Source organism: Rhipicephalus microplus, chromosome 4 (assembly GCF_043290135.1).
Source record: "Rhipicephalus microplus isolate Deutch F79 chromosome 4, USDA_Rmic, whole genome shotgun sequence".
Classification (NCBI taxonomy): domain Eukaryota; kingdom Metazoa; phylum Arthropoda; class Arachnida; order Ixodida; family Ixodidae; genus Rhipicephalus; species Rhipicephalus microplus.
Window position 1 is genome coordinate 53,459,497 of NC_134703.1, and position 21,078 is coordinate 53,480,574.

The following is a 21,078-nucleotide window of genomic DNA, read 5'->3' on the forward strand; positions in this document are numbered from 1 at the left end:
GGGAATGGAGTTACAAAGGCTTGTCGCATGCTGAAATTGTATTATCTCTTCCCTCGTCCCGATGAAAGCGCTGGAAGCTAAGCAGGGAATGGTGGCCCCTGCCACCATTCCTTACGTCACCTACGCCTCGTGACCTTGAGAGCTTTTGTTTTTTCTTTCGAATGCGCGGCTTTCTCGGTGTGATCGCGCGCGCCCGCGTGGACCTCCCACGGCGATCTCTGTAACTTGCTTTTTCGCTCACATCCAACGGCGCCAACGCTGACGGCGAAATTTCTGCTACACGAGCTCTCTAATGATATCGCGTTAAAACATTACCACCCCCAAGATATGTCTTTGTTTTAGGAAATTATATGACAAAGTAAGTTCTTTGTTACGGAAATTTCCAGCTGCTTGCTACGTTTTTGACCTCAAGACATTGGTTTAGCGTTCCTATAAAAGTTCTGCGTAACTAAGATGACTAGTTTTCGTAAAGCTCTCCAATGAGGGTTTACAGTATGCACACGATTTTATTCTAACCAAATTTTTATATAGCTTACCAAGTAAAATGCAACTTGCACTTGCTATAAAAAACAATATACCACTCATATTCTATGTAATAGGATGTTCGCATGCAAACGAATTCATAAACAAAGTCTTCTAACCTAATCTGTTAAGTTCCATATCCATACTTGTCCGTTTCATATGAGAATGTAGTAGGTAATTTATGTGCGCAATAATTCAATGAAATAATTGTAAGCCTAAGATTTCGGCTCTCGGAGACATTAATAAACTCATAGTTGGTATTGGTAATTGATACTACCATTTATTATATATCAATAAAAGGCAACCTTAAGCCTTTATATGCGCTTTTGTGCAGGCGTGCGTGTGCAGTAAGTCTATTGATGGGAAGTTTTTCTTTATTATTTTTGTTGTTTTGGGCCCTTTTTGTTATTTTTGTCAAAAACTTTTATTGGTCTTAAAAAAATTTTTTACGAGGTACATATAACTTTGAGAATGTCGTACGCGGTTGTGCGAAAGCCTGCTTCTTCGAAAGCCGTAGGGAGTGTCAACGGTGCAAGTGCTCTGTTAGCAAGCAGCTAACGTGCAAAGTACCGCTTCTAGCGAGCGTGAGCAACTTCGCGGAAGCGATTTAGGAGCACCCGCAAAATGAAAGCCTTGTGTATGTGTGTTTGTGCTTCTCTTCCTCCCTTTCCCCTTACCCTTTCCCCAGTGCAGGGTAGCAAACCGGATATGTTTTCTGGTTAACCTCCCTGCCTTTCCGCATTAAATTTTCTCTCTCTCTCTCTTTCTCTCTCTCTCCAGGCCATGAGAGGACACTTTCAGAGAACAAAATTAAGGAATCCGTCGCTATCCTTATGAAATGAAGTGATAAAAGTGCATATTATGTTGCCCCGACAGCTAAACTGCCTTTTTTTTTTTTTGTCCGAAAAGCAGTATCAGTGCAAGGACTGCATTGGTACTGCTTTGGACATTGTGCCCCTTCGTGCTCTGGGCGTATCCTTTCAACCTGTTTTTGTGTCGACGTTTTAGAGGTGTGCATATGTGTATAGAGTCCGTGCACATGTATTTCAATTTGTACTTCTTATATACGCAAAGGTGTTTCGTTCTGGCTTTCGCCAAGGCTACCCTGGCGGGCGTGATTCCGTCTCAGACGTAAAATCTAACAGATTTTCATAAAGGCAATCGCCTAAAATAGAAGAGGTTCATGGCGTAATTTATTCCATAAGTGATGCCACCACAGCAGTAAACTTACATATCCAGAGCATTATCGTGCAAGTGAAATATTTATTTTGGGGTACATCTTTTTGCTCGTTTTTTAATGCATGATCAAACTGGGTTCTGGCACAGCTAATCTTGGTATTTATTCAAGGTCCGGGGCCATTTGATGTGGTTGGGCTTTCGTATGCTATTATATGCAGTGGTATTTATTTATTTATTTATTTATTTATTTTCACATACTGCATCCCGGTTTGAGGGCTATCGTAGGAGCGGGTACAGAGCATTAAAAATACAAGCAAAAATTTGAGACTGATAATGTAAATAAATACAAACAATTACAGGACAAATATTCACAAAAAATGCTATAAACTTTGGAAAGCTAGAAGTAAGGATGCGGTGGTCGTCGACAAATATAAAGAATGTATGAAGCACGGACTTAAAAAAAACAACAAAAAACATACGCTGTAGGTAGTCTGCTTCCTCATTGTTTCGGACATGTCTTTGTTCCCAGAGGAAAGAAGGCACCGTCATCCTTTTGTGTTGTGTGAGCAAGGAGTCCTGTACTCGGCTCTACTCTAATGCGGCAAGTATTATGTCGGATAAACGGGCAGGTGTCTTGATGTTTACCTCAAAGAGCACAAGCAAAATCTGTCAGTGGTCACCTGCAGTCATTCGGCGATGCACTGCAAAGACTTTAGCTACAACCTGCATTTCGAGGTCCGCACTGTCTTATGCGTGGCGAGAAAATTTTTCGGGAGAATTCGGAGGCTTGGTGAGAAATGAGTCAGCAGACCCTCCTTCTCAGTCTTTGATAAGGAAGTGAGCTACCTACAGCACATGCCTATTCAGTAGGTCTTTTTTCCTTTGCCTCATACATTTCTTATATTTCGGTTTTACTTTTTGATGTTTTATATCTTTCTTACCCTTTCTTGTGTGGCTGCCTAGGCTTCTCTGGCTTTAACGTGTTTGCTGGTTGGTTTTATGATCAACTATACTTTTCACTTATTTAGTATATTGGGAGTGTACTTGGTGGTTTAAGAATGTCGGACTGCGCTCTTACCTTTGGTTGATTGTCTTTTTTTCGGCAAGCAGTTGCAACTAGTTTTTTCATCGCTTCTTATCACCATGTTATCCTTTTTTTTGTTTCAACGATGTGTGCTTTGAAAAAGGCCTTGCGTTCGCAGTCATAATCAATCAGTTGTGAATTCAGTGCTGCGTGTGTCTGTTCCTTCTTAAGTGTTCTGTCTTTTCCCGCTGGTGAATCTATCTTAATCATCAATCAACTTTCCAAAGCTGCAGTCCTAGCAAAGATTCACAAGCAACATATGCTTTGTAACATTTTCAAAGTATTGTTTTCTCGACAAATAAACGAAAAATAAAAATGAGCTGTTCAGTATTACATGTACTAAATTGGCTTTTGGTACGACTTCTAGCTTCTTAGCATACTTTTATGTTTGTTTATTCAAACATCGGCTTAATATGGATACATTATAGCTGTGGTTTATACTTCTTTAACAAAAACCGCATATTTGGCGTTTCTTTCTATTTTGACGCATCAATCTATAGTGCTGCCACCGGTGAAAAATCGTCCGTTTTTTTTCGGGAAAAGGAATTCTGTTTGATAGTGATGGTGCCTCCATGAGTAGGATCTATTGATTGCTGCTTCATATTAAACGCCCAGTAATAAAGGCCCTTTAAATGTAACTGTGGCAAAAAAAATGTGCTTTCATTCCATGTTAAGACGTTAGCCTCACAAAACATACTGATGAATTATGCCTAGTGTAGTGAAAAGGAAGATTAAGACACGATCGGATGTCTGTTTGTGTGCGGTAGATCTGAATTCTTGTCAGACAGGTGTTACTCTGACTGCCAAGGCGTCACTGCTTTTTTTGGATAAATCGCCATGCGACATTTGGTAAGGTGTCGCGAAAAAAATGCAACTTGACAATGACGCGCCTTACGCTGTAGATTATCTAGACTTCCCGACTAGTTATCTCGTTTGGTTGTGGACACCACCTCACAGCCCTGGCCTTAAATCAATTTTCTTGCACGCTGTGATGACCCCTACCGCATCAAAGTACGCAGTCTTCTGTCAACTACATCGATAAGCCCATAACACCGTCCTACTACCTCAGACATCGCGGTCGTGACATGGTTCAAGAACGCCGACTCAAACCCCTCTTGACACTGGCTAAGCCTTACGACGCCAGGATGGCTTGTGTTGCCTCCCGGGGGTAATCGCAGAGGAGAGAAAAAAGAAGGTATGCTCCGGCACCTGAATTGCTGTGTGCGATATCTGCACTTCTGTCTAACATGTGCTACTCTGACTACTAAGTCACCACAGCTTTTTCTAATAAATGTTTATACGACACCAATAAAATGAAAAACAAGCTCGAATGAGCCATTTTCTTCACCAAATCATGATCTTTTTGTTTGTTTGTTGTTTGTTTGTTTGTTTGATTATTTGTTTGTTTGTTTAGGCAGCTTGCCAAGTTACATTCTTAATGTACTGAATATATGATATTAACGGGCAAAAAATTATGTAACTTTTTTTTGCAAATGAAAGCTTCGGTATATTTCATATATATCCTTCGGTATAATTCTTTGGTATATTTCGTATTCTGTATTATTGTTGATCTAAATGTACCTGGGAGTTTGGGTTCCTTCTTCTTTGCTATCTGCAATTCTTCACGCTGCAGATTATCCAGTCCGCATCTTCAGCCTCAATAGACGGTAAGCTAAGTGCGTTGACTGATTTCCTTCTGTAATACAGTTTTTGCTATGGTCTGTTTTAACTGGTTTGCTGTGGAGAGGTTGACGTTTATATAATTTCTAATGCTGCAATTTTCTAAGTTCTGCAGCGCAAGAACAAAAAGAAAATAATTTTGTCGCCCACTTAAAGGCTTTTTTTTTAAAGAGAGAACGTCTGGGGTGTTATTTTTCTTAATATATAAGGCACACTTAGTAAATTGACTTGTACCGGCACTGCTTGCCACCCGACTGTGGATTTCAATGACGCGGAAGTTCTTCATAGCCGTCATTCAGCTACGTCAATAGAATCAGAAAACAGTGATTGCAAATAGCTTGAATCAAACAGTGCTTATTTTTTACTGAGATGCGGGTATTTTACAATATTTGCGAAGCTGCAACTTTCCGCCAAGCGATGGCTCATACGACGTATTTCATCAGTGTGATGTGCGCAGTTCTATAGCAAAACGTCGTCCCGAAAAAAAAAAGTCTGAAACGTACACGGCACTAAAGTATACTATGAAGTTCCTTCTCTCTGCACTAATATCCAATGAGCAAAAAGTCAGTTCGACAACGGATTGACAATGTCACTGCAGGAGCACCTCTGAGTGCACCATCACTTTCCGACTCTGCAAAAGAAGGCCTACAATGAAGCTCTACGAAAGCGCACACGTAAGTGACTTCGGATTCCATTTGGGGCCTCCAGGCTCTTTGGCACACACGAATTAGTACACTTAACCTTGTTGCTTCTGACAGTTCACCTCACTTCTGTCATCGCACGAACCCGAGACGCAGTGTCTACAGCTTCTAGTGCTCTTATCGTCCCCGTAGCAGAACACGCTGAAAAGAAGTGCCGAAGGTGGACGTGCGCTTTTACGGAGAACAAATTGCAGCGTTGAGTAGATTGAGAGGAGAGAAGGCAGGGTAAAATAATAATACATCGGATGGCGGCGGCTTGAACGCATCTAGACACTGTCAAGCGTAAAAGGGCCACAAAGTGACATCAGATGATCCTATATTGAGAAACATGAACTAAATAAAGGAAACGGACAAAGAAAAAAACAGCGCGCCACTGACTTTCCCATCGATGAAGGCACCGAGATCTTGCCTTGTTACAACTTCGCAAAAGCAGGTGTGGCAAATCACACGCACTCATGGGTGTGATCTTGTTACTCTTTTGGCCGGACCAATTTTTTCACAGCACTGCCATGTCATTGGGGGTTGGGTTTCACTTTTTTTTAAGGTCAGTGATAGCACATTGTTTTTGTTCATTTTTTCTTCGTGTGCTACTGGCAGCACAAGGCTTTCGCATTATGACATTTGTGGGACAGGCGCATATAAATGTACAAAGTAGCTTTTATATATTACAGTCTGCATAATCAGTGACGTAATCACTTTCACATAATTATCTAAAAAACGTTGAGAGAATACTGTGAAACAGAGTGCGTTGGACTACTTTATATTCTAACATTTAGCATAATCAGAAAGTCTTAATGTCAAATAGCTGACCCACAGTCCCGGCTGTGGCGGCTGCATTTTCGATGGAGGGTAAAATGTTGTAGGCTCGTGTGCTCAGATTTTGGTGCATGTTAAAGAACCCCAGGTGGTCTAAATTACTGGAGCCCTACACCATTACGTGTCTCATAATCATATGGTGTTTTTTGGACGTTAGGCCATATATACAAATCAATCGACTGTTCAAATATACAGGAAATTCGAGGTATCCGTAAAACACGAATACCCATTCTTTAATAGAACATGCTTGAATTCACGAAAATATTCGAGTGTGATAAAAGAGAAATATTCGTCACGGCCGTTCTAATATTATAAAAAATTACAATATCTATACCACGTCTGATAAATCGCCTAACTGAAACATCAGGGGACAAAAGTCGGCAATGTTGAATAACGGAAATTGAATGATCGGGTTCTGTAATGGCACTCAATTATTGTCTTATAGAGCTGCGAATGCCCAAGGTGGGGACTTGAGCTGTTTAGCGTTATTTTATTAGATTACGCAACGACGGCTAAGACTTATATGATAACGAATAGATACGCCAGAAAACTTTGTGACAAGAAATATAGAATGTGGCAACGTCAAGTAAAACCGTAAAACTATCTGATCTATTGAAACGGGTCATGGACAAATTACGCACTAGTCTAACTTTTTTTTATTATTGTTGCATTAAACTTGGTACTTTTCCTAAACTGTTACAACAACAGTATTGCACATTGTCATAATCCTGTGTGGTGCTGTGCAAGAGCAATGATACTTTCCTGGAGTCCTTTTTGTAAAACACACCAATACACATGAAAGAGCCAAGGATCTTCTCGAACAAGACATCTAAGGAAGTAAGCGCTAGCTTGCCTTTTCTGGGTGAAGTGCAGTGCGGTCTCGTAATGGAAAAGGAAATGAGGCAATTCTAGTGATCCTACTCTGGGTGGGTGCTCGATTGGATACAATTGATGTGATGCGGAGGAGGCTTATACGCCATTTACCGAACGAGCAATTGCGCGCATTCGCCCGTGTTTATTCGGGTCACGAAACATGGCCACTTCCCTGACGCCATCTGAACTTTTGCTTTCATTCGTGCGTTACATCTCACAGATGCCAGCTTTCAACGTGGTTCGAAGCCGTGGTTTCCATAACAGCAATACAATCGTTTTAGTGCATTCGGAAGTAGAAAGATTCGCGTAGGAAGTTTCCTGCTACATGCTTTGAGGGATATGTTCCTGGTGCGAACACTGCACATTTGGGTGTCATATATAAACGACCCAGCTGCCGCTCAATTGTACTGCGGGGTAAATACACTTGGCCTTGTTGTTTTTTTTCTCTCTAAAGTATTTGTCACGACACCACTACTTTAAATGTTTTCTGCGAAGTAAATCTAAAAAATTCAGAAAATCGGAATTGCTTGTTTGACTTGTTTTATTATATGTTTGAGAACAGATAATGTCCAAAGAGGTATGCATGTGGGAGGTTTGACTGGCGGAACATGGGAGAGGCCTTTGTCCTGCAGTGGACGTAGTCATGATGATGATGATGATGATGATGATGATGATGATGATGATGGTGGTGGTGTTGATGATGAATATCCGAAGAAATAAAATTAAAGAACACGCGCACAGTAAACAGCGTTATTTATACCGTGATTTCGACCTCTTCTGTACATGGCTCGAGTCTCTCGTAGAAGTTGTCTGTAGAAAAAATACACCGCGGATTCGTCAAGCGGATGATCAATTACCAAGTTTCTTGTACCATGCAACCTGGTTGCGCTTTTGTTGGTGTAGAGCTCCTGTTTTGTGATTATATTGCATTCAGTTATTTTGAACCACTTATGTCTGATTTCCAGCAGATAGTGAGTGACACGGCTGTGAGGACGACATGGTCACGTGGGACACGTTACAACTTGTTAATTATCAAAACAGTGCAACGTTTTTTTTTTACACATAATGGTAGATAAGGTCCTTGACATGAGCCATGGGGTTTTAAAAAACTAAAAAAGGGTGTTTTCGAAAAAATATTTCCAATATATTTGTTTGGCTGAACCACTTAGTTTATTCTGAATTTGGGAAATAAAGCGAAGTGCCGTAAAATGAATAGTATGTTTTACACGAAGCAAAACTGTCAAAGTTAATATTAAACGAGTTTTTTTTTATACTCAGCTGACGTTGTTTGCAGGCATTATTCCTGAAATATAGGCTTTTCTGTGTGGTTTATTGTGCTTGAGATATTTTAGTTTAACTTTTTCTATGGCTAACAAAAATATTAGGCCCCTAAAATTGTGTTTCACCTGTTATTGGCAAGGTATAATAAGTACGGTGACCAATCAATGCACGGTTTTTTTTTTACTTTGGTGCACATAAAATTCGGCAACAGCAAGGTTGACTGTAAAATGCTTCTTTTTTCGTCAAGTTTTATGTTTTCGCAAGCGAACAAATCATTTTTTCATAAAACCAAAATTGAATCCATTCTTCTGGGGTTAATACCAAAGCCTACAGTTGACTCCATCAAAATTCGGAATTGTGACTGGAACCTCGTGTTCAATCTTATCTGGACACACTAAGGTGCAAAATTCTTATATTAAAGGGGATGACGGTTTTCATTTCTCGGTAAGGCAGTTCGCGTAAGTGAGACGATTAAGGCAAGCAAAACAAATTGAAATGATGGGAACAAAAACTTGAGGAAGATGTCTGTGCGTGCTAGAGAAGAAAGGCGTTTTCTTCTTCCAAAAAGTGATCTTTCCCCTTGCGGAAATTAAAAAAGCAAGAAAAGTGGCCGTATGTCATCTCGTAAGACCGATTTGGCATGTCACGAGAGGTGTTCGCATAAAACTCATACTTCACGTTGCCCAGTGTTCTGTACGGTCAGCCATCAATAACCTCGCATCCTGTTTGTTTTTATTTGAATAATGCAACTGACATCTGCCCGTTATGTGATTCAGTTGTTTTACTAACTTCCTTCAACCTATCGACGTACTTTGAGGAGGAAGGCACCACTGTTTGAATAGAACTCGCAAGAAGTCATTTCTCGTTCTACACTATTTATAAATCAAGAACACTCGAGACAGCGAATATTCTCTGTGAGGATAAGGTAAGACTTAGGTGCTTTTGTGCTTAATACAGTGCTTAGGCTACAAAACCAAATAGCACTCACATATTGACCCAAAACTTCAAGAAATACTGAGACGCAGCATAGAAGAGATGTTCGCGCATGCCGCAATTGCAGAAAAGGGTCTTGGCGAGGCCGCAGAATTAGGCGACTGAGAGATCGGGAACTGCAGTAATGGGGCCCCCAGACCTCAGCTACGCAGTTGTATTTCCATCACTCAAGAAACGAGGCGTGATGCGCTCCGGTGAATATCCGAGATCTGGAAGGAATGACCTCGATACGAAATCTGCGGCAGAGCTCATGCTTTTAGTGATTGGTGGTATGGTTGCAGTCACTATTGTTGTTTTTGTAGTAAGACGCTAACTGGGCATTCGTTAGTGCGCATAATCGATTTGTGCACTGCGCAGGATGTTTTTTCCATGAGGACCCATTCGAGAAGTTTTTGCAGACGGAAGCCTCATGAAGCATGAAAGAGATAATGGATTGCTAGTTTAAATGGAAAATGAATGGTTCGTATTAGCACAAAAAAACAAGAACTGCGAATTTATTATGCTTTAAGCTTTTTCTTTACTAGTGTCTGTTCACCTATGACGCATCACATACTTTCGTACAACAGGCTCACAACTTCTGAACCCAGAAAGACTCTACCCGAAATTTTCAAGCCAAGTTCTTTAGAAATAGTGATGGTTTTTTTATAAGAGAAAAACAAATTCTCAGTTGTAAGATTTTACGTGGACGGTCTAAAGAAGTTAGACAGGATCCGGGGCAAGATAACAAAGAAAGAAGTGTTTGGAATAAAGAACACAGCTAACACCATAGCCCAGCTCAACTTCGTATTTACAAGCCTGTGATTTTTGGGGGGGGGAGGGGGGGGGTCGTCAACTATTGCAAATTTGACTGACTTTCCTGTGAAGGGTGCTCTGCTTTTTGCTTTGCTGTGACAGGTGAAGCCAATGCATGCGTTATTTGCTGCACATAGAGGTGCGATTAAAGAGAGCGATTGCCAATGGTAGCAATAAGTCTGTATAGCGAAAAAATAAAATAAAACTGTAAAAATTCAAAAAATCATTTATGAAGAAAAAACACAGCTCAAAAGTGAATGCAACTGGAATACAAATGTGCTGCGGTGAAACGGCGCTAGAGAAATGCACCATAATTGAAGGTTGTAAGAACGTATTCCCCGTAAATAGCAACTGGTCCATGTGCTGATACATATGCGCGTATGGTTGTAAACAGTGGTGATTGCTGGAAGTGCAACAGTCATCCTCAGTTACGTGCATGCTTCCGGTTTCCATTTATACAACATAACCTTAGTGAGGCATGAAAAGCAGCAATCACGCCAGCCATAGTTGTAGCCCATGCGCCAAACAGCTTAGTACAAAAAGATCTTTGTTGCCTTTTGTGAGGGTTACTTCTTCTGATAACTTGTGCTCGTTTCACTTTCTTACACCACTAAGGGCCTTCATGCGTCTTCGGCTGTAGCATAATAATCGTCATAATGGTTCTCTAGGCTTCTAAAGTGGCTTTCTTCATCTAACTTCGCACGAAAAACGCACACTTTTTGTCACGTGCACAGGTGTGCCCCATAACCTCTCAAGGTGAGTCTGACTCCCCCATTTTAAATAGAAGCAATTGAAGGAAAATTGGTCATGGTGGACCTAGAATGCTGTTCGTACTCACTGAAAAGCAATAAGGACGAGAAATGGTCGCCAATAACGAGGAAACCTTTCATAAAAAAAAAACGGCCCCGACCGAAGAGAATGACCGCCGGCAGTACTGATCTAAGCAGAACAACAAAGTGATCGCCGTACGCTGGGATCTACGTTTTGTTGGGTCAAAGCCTTTTCTTGCTCGGGGGAGGGGGGAGAAAAGCATAGTTTATGGTTTCGCTATCTCTTCGGTTTCTCAAAAAGCCAGGCGCTACCTTCTTTGTTCATGCAACCCATCGTACAGGGAAAGGACCTCCGCAAATGGCCCGCCTATGCACAAAGATCCCAATTCAATGGTGTGTGTAGATTAGATGCCTGCGGCGTAGCAATACCGCAGGTGCATCGTTTGCTTGAGATGCGGACGCCATTGGAAGACGAGCTATTACTATACGAATAATAGCTCTGTGGGTCCTTCTTTTTGTCGATTATGTACCTATCTTTACCTGAATTTTACTACGTCTGACATTGCCTTATATTGAAGGCTACGTTACAGTTATTGTAAACACACTTACAGACGTAGCACACTGACTTCTGACAAGCACATGAATATTATTACATGTTCAAAGAAATGTTAGCTGAAGACTTTCAGTCAGCTGACTGGAGAGGAGGTGAGCATAAGAACGTATATACTGCTGCCTTATAGAGAATTCAAACATGTATTTAAGTCATAAATTACTTGTGTTAGTGTGGGCTTCGGCCCAGACTGCTTTATATTGTGTTCAAGTATCTCTATTACTGCTTAGTGTGGGGCATAGAATCCATAGTTCAACGTATACTAGTTGCCCTGGAGAGGTTATTATTGGCAAGTATGCAACAGTTATCAAATTCTGAGCTAAAACTTTTTTGTGGTCGATGAAGGCTAGCTGTACGGTTTTTTTAAAGACTACAATGGTTGTCTTTTTATGAAGAGATTTCACAATATAAAGCTTAGTGATCAGTTTAAAAAGCACTGGTGATGTAGTGCCTCAAAACAATCAATCCTTGTACTTTTAACAACATTAACAACTGGCATTACTCCTCTCATATGCAAGTTATGTTTATATATTCGTATCTACGTCTGTGTAGTTGCTCTATACTTGACTTTAACAAAGCTTGCATGGGTCTATTCGAGTCGAAGATACACAATCACGCGCTCAGCTGCCATGAGTTGAAACAATGGGCCTTTCAGTACTTTCTATAACTCTGTTCAAAGGAAGGCTCATTATTCGGGGATGTCAGCGATTCGAGAGAAGAAGTTTCTTCACCAGATTTGTTACATCAGCTTATGCTTCAGGGCAAAAACTAGATTCTTTTGCCTCTCACAGCAATTTTTGTGAGAGTCACAGAGAATATTTCCAGGGGACACTTTTAACTCTCTATCATTGATTTGGGTCAAGCTACTAAGCTTACCTCCACATCAGTTTTAAAGTTTCATCTTTCTGTAATATCGACCAACTTACTCTGTCAGGTGCTTATGACTGCGATAACTTATTGACCGTTGGCTCAGATAATTTTGTCGTTAAACATTCAAGCCTACTTCAATGCAGAAATGTGGTAACTGAGTCGTCGAAGAATCTTGAAAACTATCTGAACTTTGCATGGACGTCAGTGGCTTTACAACTCCGTTGATTATGCCAAACGAAACATTCAATGTGTAAGTTTCTCAGGAGATTTGAAAACATTCGAGAAAAAGTTGAATATTTTAGCGTTTCTACAAACGCAGATACATGAAATCACTACCAACTGACTATCCACCATTCCCTCTTCATCGTTATTCTTCCTCATTGTATCGCAGGGTCCTCAGAGCACTCACATGCGTGAATGGAGAAAGCTGACGCCACATGTGTTCGAAGGACTCATTATTCCTGCCTGCAAGTCGTTTTCTTACCCACAATTAACGAAGAAATTAATCCTCTTTGACATTTATTGTGAGAACGCACACTTTCACTCCCATCTTCGGACTGTTTATTTGGCTTCCACTTCGTTTTTAAAAGGCAAGCTCTGTTCGCATACACGACAGGGTTTGTAACTGACTTTTTTTTTTTCGGAACGCCTCTATGTATTATAGGCACGGCGCTTCGCGCTGTGTCAGACACAGACGCAGGTTACATAACGTCGCCGGTCTAAGAACTGACTTCTTGATTTCCGTTCACATTTTCCCACTCGTAGTAACAGATATCTTATAGTTATTGCTGGCTTCCCATTACAAGATTTGCTGATTACGCTGAGCATTTGTCTTTATCACCTGCATGTTGCGCATGGGGAACCCTTTTGAACAGCGGCTGTTGCGCCCTTCACAAGGCGAGTTTCAATTAGCACACGTTGTAGCAAACACTCCATGGCCACAATCTTCCGCAAATCGAAGCTGAATGAATTCAAAATTTTACAAAGCCATGTGCATGAAAGGCTCCTGTAAGCGCGCCCTTTCTCACGTAGTCTATGCATTTTCTCTCTCGCTCAGATGTCTCTATGCAGGCCGCCTAGACAAGAATCTGCTCTTCGTTCGAAAAACGCTCCATTTATTATCTGGGTTTGTGCTCTTTTCAAACACAACGTCTCTCAGCCAATGTTTTTGGGCGGTGCCTCCTCAATCGCACACTACCAGCAGAAATAACTATGTCAAACGAAGCAGGCGTGGCCCGTCCGCTGGTGACCGTGTTTCAGAGGGCTTCTTTCTGCTTATTAAATATTGTGAGAGAACGATGACAGAGCTGTAGCAATCATGTGGAAAGATACCAGGAGAAAATGAGTGTTTTCGGCAAAAACTAAGCATCAGCTCGTGTTGCCTCAATTGCGAAGCTTTTTTCGTGGATCCTTCGCCATCAATCAATGTCTTGGGCTATATGCATGCAATAAGCCTTAAATCATGTTGTCCGACAAAATTTACCGAAAAGTCAATTACTAGGGGTGGTTAGAAAAAGTGGATAACGATTTAGAGTACCAGGTACTCTACTATGGGAGAGCATAAGCCGTCCCACTACTAGGTGTCTCAAAACGAGTGCTCAAAAAGGGCGCGCCGCCAAATTCTCGCGACGAAACGCCGGAAGGATGCCTTGAGGTCAACGATAAAAAAAGAAAAGAAGCATCCAAAGACTCCCCGGGCGCGCGTCCCACTCCCCTCAGAAGGGTGGGTTCGCCGACGAACCTCCTCTTATCGGCACCCCGAGCAAGCCCTGGAACGTTCTCGATGGAAAGGGGCGTGGTGATGCAGGGTTGCGTCATCCGTCGCGGACGGCCCTCGTACCGTCTCGCGCTTTCCCCTCAGCCTTCGCTGCGCATCGCGCCGACGAAATGATGAGTGACAAAGCAGGAGAAGAAGAAAGTATGCGCCAGAGTGCGTAGGGTGTTCCGCCTTGTGGGCGAAGCCTTTTGTTTTCCGTGACAAAGGAGGAGAAGAAGAGGAATGCCATCTGAGGGGTGAAGACTCGAGCTACAGGCAAGAGTGTGTGTCTACCGCTATCGAGTGAAGACGCGTGGCAACAGATGCGTGTGTGAAGCCGACGTGTTTCCGGCGAAGAAGTTTGGAGCCTGGAGAGTGGTCAATCGAAGACACGAAGTTTCCTAGAAGAGAAACGTCGGGGGCAGCGGAACGACAACAACACTGGACTTTGAGTGAGTGATTCTCGGAAGAGTATCATCCAGACTTTTGTTCCAAGAACTTTGGACTGAATAAGTTTTCGAACTCTTTAGTCTTTAAGTGTCTTGGTTGTTCAATGCATGCGACTGCATTGTAGTGCGTATTGTTGTCTGTGTCCGTTGTTTCGAGGGTGGCTGATTGTACTGTGTAGTACATTGTTTGATTGGTGACATATTGTATTCAACTATTGTCGAGTGTGCATACTTGTGTATCGTTTTGATCTGCCATAATTGAGAATATAATTTTGTTTGTTTATCAACTCTCGGCTCTAACTTGTTCTTTGGGCCACAGCCGGCGTCCGCTGGCGCGCCAAATAGGACCACTTCTAAATTGTCCACGCTTTCGTGGTGTGGTTCGGAGAGTCGATACTTCGGCCCTTGGAATTAGCCCGGCGATCGCCTCCCGAGTTAACGGGACTCGTGACAATTAATCTAGCGTCCGCGACAGGACCTTTTGGTGCTTAGTGTGTCCAAAGGAGTGAGAAAGAGCCTCGAGTTGTTGATAGTGTTATCGGAACAATTTTGTGTGTTGCTCAGTGTTCTCGTTAATGAGTGCAGGAGAGTGTTCCGATATACTGATTTAGGCAGATATTTTTTTTGCACGCGGCAAGGTTTTATTTGCGAGACACAATGGATCTTGGAAAGTTAGTAGCTCTTGGTGAGAAGATGGGTCTTTCTGGCGCTGAACTACGGAAATGGGTAAGCCAGAAAGAGAAACAGGCGGTGGAGAGAGAGAGGTTGGCAGCTGAAAGAGCCAAAGAAGAAAAAGCAGCTGAGTTGGAGAGAGAGAGGTTGGCAGCTGAGAGCGCCAAGGAAGAAAAAGCAGCTGAGTTGGAGAGGGAAAGGCTGGCCGCTGAGATGGCGAAAGAAGAAAGAGAGGCAAAGGAGTGACAGCTGAAAGAAGAAAGAGAGCAGCAATTGAAGTTCGAGCTGGAGAGAGAAAAGTTGGCAGCCAAAAGGGCGAGAGAAGAAAGATAGGCAAGGGAGCGACAGCTGAGAGAAGAAAGAGAACAGCAATTGAAGTTGGAGCTGGAGAGAGAAAGACTGGCAGCTGAGAGGGCGAAAGAAGAAAGAGAGGAAAGGGAACGGCAGCGACAGCACGAGATAGAACTCGAGCGGCTCCGTTTGCAACAGCGAAGTGAAACTCCCGTCCAAGCTAGAGTTGAAAGCAGCGAACGGGAGGATCATGGCTTCCGCTTGAACCCAAGCAAGCTGCTCGTAGTGTTTGATGAAAGGAAGGACGACCTTGACGCGTACCTTCACAGATTCAAGACGATTGCAAGGAGCCAGAATTGGCCGGAACATCAATGGGCAACTGCTTTGAGTACTTCCATGTCGTTCAATGTTCGCGGTTTTTGAAATCCGCAGAAGCAGCAGGCAGTACTTGACCTCGCGCGGGCGCATCGCGTATACATGCCCTTTTGCAGGAGATAAACTTTCGTACTAAGCTTGACGTTGCACAGTTTCAAGAAAGGATTCATGTAGAGACCTTCTTATCACTCACAGATGCGCGTGCACGTGGCACAGGAGTTGTTTTCATGAACGCAACGCTGAGGAGGAGTGCTCACTGCCTTGTTGACACCGAAGGCCGCATCATAACAGTAGATGTGGTACTTAAGGGCAAACGAGTCACATTTGTCAACGTATATGCGCCCGTAACGAGGTCAGAAACGAACGGGATCTATAAAGGTGTCAGAAATTTTTTGATCGAGCCGATATCATATGTGCTTGTCGAAAATTTCAACTGCGTACTCGATACTACACGAGACGTCAGGGGTCCCAGCCAAGGCGCCAACAATTATTACGCCAGGGAACTACAGCAATTAGTTCAAGATCTCAAGCTGTCAGATGGGTGGTTAACTCTACATGGAGTCGGGTTCGTCGCAACCCGCGCTTGTGGCATTAAACAAAGCCGAATTGATAGAGTTTATGTTCCCAAAGACCTTTAGGGGCGAAGCTCCTTGTTTAGAAAAAGTTTATTTACAGCATGTACAGAACACAAAGGCTTCATACCATTCCAGTAACAGGGCACATACACTTCGGCACATCTTATGGCGTGGCTTGTGCGTCCCTCGTAGCACAACACCGCCAATGACACATACCCGAAATAGCGGTCCTTACGATTTTGACCTCTAAGGTGGTTCCGGTGAGAGATTTTTCCTGTGCGTTGTTGAACAATAAAAGATAGTACTCAATGCACATGTTAATGGCTGCTAAGGGGGAATGAGAGACAGGAGGATTCGGCCTTTAGGTAACGCGCACGCTGCGATCCCCATCAGCAGCTATTGGCATGTACATTGAGCACGATCTGACAAGAAAGGGTTGCTACGTTATACTCGCTGGGTGTAACCTCCTTGGTTTTAGAAAGGGTTTAGCGAGCGTTGGGCCGCATAGCCATGAATACAGTGAACTAGTATATACCATGAACTCGAGGTGGTTAAAGAGGGGAAGTAAACCCGAAGCGCAAGCCGTAAGAAAGTGTGCATGTGCCACCTCCCGTTTAGACCTTGAAATGTCCGCTGGATGGCGGTGCTTCTATATGGAGAATATATGATGAAAAGATGCGAGATGGTGGTACTTGTAGTGCTGAATAGATGGACGAACGGACACACAGACAGATGCATGGATGGACGCATGAACGGACGCAGGCGCGGATGCATGGACGAACGCAGGGATGGACGCACGAACAGACGCGCGCGCAGACGGGTGGATGGACGCATGGACGGTTACACAGACGTATGCAGGAACGGACGGAAGCGAGAACGAATGAACGGACGAATGCTTCGCCCCACTCCCCATCATTCACTCCGTGTATACGCCGCCATTTTTTTATTTCTCATTAAAATTAGCAACAAACAGCAAGCCTGTGGGTTATAGAGAGGCAATAATCACATCTGATATCTAGATTGTAAGGAATACACCAGAGATTTTTTTTTCCTGCAGCACTAAAGAAAGTGGGTCTCCCACACGACTGGACTATCACTCGGTACTTTCTCTGTTGCAGATAATGGGGCTAAGGTCCGTTTTACAACCCACACAATTATTCGAAGCCTGATCCATTCATTCATGCTCACCAGCTTCGTTATAATAAATGCACTTTCCCAAGCGAACATCACTTACGGCGCCACCGACTCCGGATGATGATGGTTGTTTTTGAACAATGCATACGACAAACTGGACACATGCCACAGCACTGCAGATTATACATGCAGTGCGCTCAGTCTATTACCTGAACAATGTCTCCTACCCTGGTGATCTTTTTACACATACTTCATTACGAATGCTGTGGTTTTCTTCAAGTAAACAAGAAAAAACGTACGGATATTCTTTTGATTCCCCTGCTTTCACTACTCAACACTTGTTTCTTACTTAACGGTGGTAAAGAAAGACTTTTTTTAAGGGGAGACTAAGTAATATTTTGTAGGAGCCTTATGACGATATTATTGAACTAAAGCAGCAAAAAAATTTGGTGATCGAAAATTCGGCAGATCCCACGTACCTGGGAATCGACGTTATGCGTAGCATGCGGAGGAAAGGTGGCCGTGTTGCAATCTTTTTATTGAGTGACACGTGATGAAATGACGCTAAATATGTGTACAGATGTTGCATGTACAGACATATGTTGAAGAGTTGCAGATGTTTATATAACTAGTCGTTTGCACTTGCGCAACGATTACTAACTGGAGCATGCGCATTAGCAATACCAGAAGCCGATATGAAGCGCTCATGCTCGCGAGTATGCTCGACTTGGGCACTGCTACATAAATCAACTTAAACGCATGGCACATAATCACAATTAGCGTTAACCCGACTTGGCGGATGTACCAATGGAGTGCATATGTAATATTTATGAAATTTCGAATCCCGGCTGCGGCAGCTGCATTTCCGATGGAGGTGGAAATGTTGTAGGCCCGTGTACTCAGATTTGGGTGCACGTTAAAGAACCCCAGGTGGTCTAAATTTTTGGAGCCCTCCACTACGGCATCTCTCATAATCATACGGTGGTTTCGAGACGTTAAACCCCACAAAAAAATCAATTTTTATAAAATTGGGTAGGCAGCACAGCAACCGCTATCGACGTTTCACGAATATTAGCGTCTACTTGAAATGTAGTTCCGAGACATGGCGTCGCTTTGTGGTAAAATGCTCCATTGCCACGCAGAATGCTTGGGTTCGATTCCGACTGGGACCCTGACATTTTTCTTTGCATTTGTCGGGTTGACACTATCGATGTTTATTTATGACATACTGCATACTGCATACTGACATACTGTTGGGTATTTCTTAACGCTCGCGCGTTAAAATTGTCCATATGTGTGCTCGTCATTGCTGGGTAGGTACTAAGTGTCAGTCACCTGTGGCACATTACATACCCGCATACTAGCGGCACGTACATGAGTATGTACATGAGACATGAATACGTACATGAGTACGTACATGAGACAGTGGCACAAACATGAGTATGTGCCACTGTCTGGCGGGATGTGTTTGACGACGTGCGAGACGGTATTGCGACATTATCCATGTCTTGACCAGCGCGTCATATAGTCAAATGATGTTACCCTCCCGTGCTAATTTTGGTTCACACCAAGTTAAGGGGGTGACCTCGAGAACACCAAAACGTAACCGGCTAGATAGATAGATAGATATAGATAGATAGATAGATAGATAGATAGATAGATAGATAGATAGATAGATAGATAGATAGATAGATAGATAGATAGATAGATAGATAGATAGATAGATAGATAGATAGATAGATAGATAGATAGATAGATACGCTCAAAGTCGCCGAAGCTCGCCAAGAAACGCTTCGCATTTATTAACACGAGTTTTTATCTAAACAAGCTTGCGCTCACGCGCACTGTGGCTTTCAACTCTGATGCGTAGCAACCGCCATGTCTGCCAGGGGAGCGTGTGCTATCATTGAGTTTTCTACCTACTGTACACTGAATAACCTGACTTGTAGTGTTTGTATGGCATCCGCGTATGCTTTCTGCGTGCAGCTCTAGCGCATATGTATGGCTGGTGCAATCCTGACATAAAATATGCGGCCTGAAATTTTCTGGTTGGAATATGGTATAAGACGTGAAAGCAACAGAAAGCTTACTTTGAATATTTTATACAATAATGAAGGCTGATGCATGCAGCAAGTTTGGATGTTTGCCCGAACCAAGCAGCTTTCTCACGTACAGGCACGGGTTTTCTTATGTTCGGTAGCCTAGTTTCAGTTGGCTCATGGGCTACTAGTATAAGCCTAGCTTGACCCAACATTACGGCATAGTTAGTGTGGGAAATATTAATGGAAAATATTAGTATGCTTGGACGTGCGCATTCTGCAAGCATTTCTAGAATAACTATTGATCTGCTATATATGATGCGTGGAGGGGTGCTCGTGACCATACTGATGCTTTTACGGCATTCCGGAATGACGTCTGCTGTAAGCGCATAAAGACGATGTAATATGTCTAGCAGTTATTCATACGTTTCGACTTCGGCGTTTTGTGTGTGCAGAATAAATATTGCACTAAATCAAGTTATCCGTGTGGCTAAAGTGCATTAGCGAACAAATGTGGGTATTCCCGGTGTTGTTTAGGAATAGAGCACACGCGGATTTTTACTTATGAAAAGAGATCGGGTAGCGCTTTCGTGCAAAACGCGTAACAGTTTTGAGAGTAGTATGAAAATAAATGAGAAAAAATGCGTACTTTTTCTGAATATTTCGAGGAACTATACCAAAAGCTTAAGGCTTCTCAGCTGTCTAGGAAGGGACCTTTTCAATTGGGCGCATTATAACTGATTCTGAATAAAATACTAATGAAAATATCTCGGAATCTATGCATTTTGTGGAAATTCATCTCTCTATGTCCCTCCTATTGTGCAGCCTTATTTACTGTATGATTGTCTAGAAAACGCGTGAAGTTGCTCGCCTTTAGGACATAAGTGCAGGTGCGAAAGCTTTGGTAATAAATGCAGTCACTATTGCAGCTATATTGCAGCTATATTTCAGCTGTATTGTACCATTATATTGTGCAGCTATATTATGTGTATAACGGTGGATGAAATCATTAAGAGCAGTCGCTCAAATGCTTAAACAACACCGTCTAAGTGATAGTCGGTGTAAATGCTCCGGTAAATAAAAAAAAATCTAGTTTGTCCAACAATCAGTGTTTTTCGATCTACTGCTATTGATTGATTGTTTTTGGAGTTCCTCTTATTTTTCTGAGGCAAGGTATGGAAAGATTCCTTATATCCAGGAAAGAGTTATTAGCACAAAAAAAGAAAAATATTTTTACCTAAGCGTCGCTTGTAAGAGTACGATGTGACATTGTTATCACAGAGGCGACCAGCAAAAAACAAAAAAAAACTAAAAAAACTGCGTCATCACAGCAAGCCTAATATATTAGGTACAGAGAACGAAGCGGAAAAATAAGATAGCAGGAATCATTGAAGCGTGTGCACATACGTATTAGCTTGTGTGCCATTGTCTGAAGTGTCGTGATTATTATGAACTCGAAGACTGTGAGAGAAGTTAGTTCTTTGCAGGCGGGCAATCGCTAACAGGCACTGTAAGGCCGGTTAGTGATTCTTTCGCTGCTGAGCAAACAGGGGGGACAAGAGCGGAGATATATTGGTGCAGAGTGGGTGGGGACATCGGTGCCTTAGGCCTATGAA

General features: G+C 42.6%; 1 long non-coding RNA gene across 1 annotated transcript; it reads left to right on the forward strand.

Annotated features, from left to right (window-relative positions):
* The first annotated feature begins 2,391 nt into the window (after positions 1–2,391).
* On the forward strand, positions 2,392–4,137 carry LOC142813911 (uncharacterized). Its single transcript, XR_012894730.1, has 2 exons — positions 2,392–2,567; positions 3,798–4,137. It is a non-coding gene; the product is annotated as an uncharacterized LOC142813911 (long non-coding RNA).
* Positions 4,138–21,078: the final 16,941 nt, after the last annotated feature.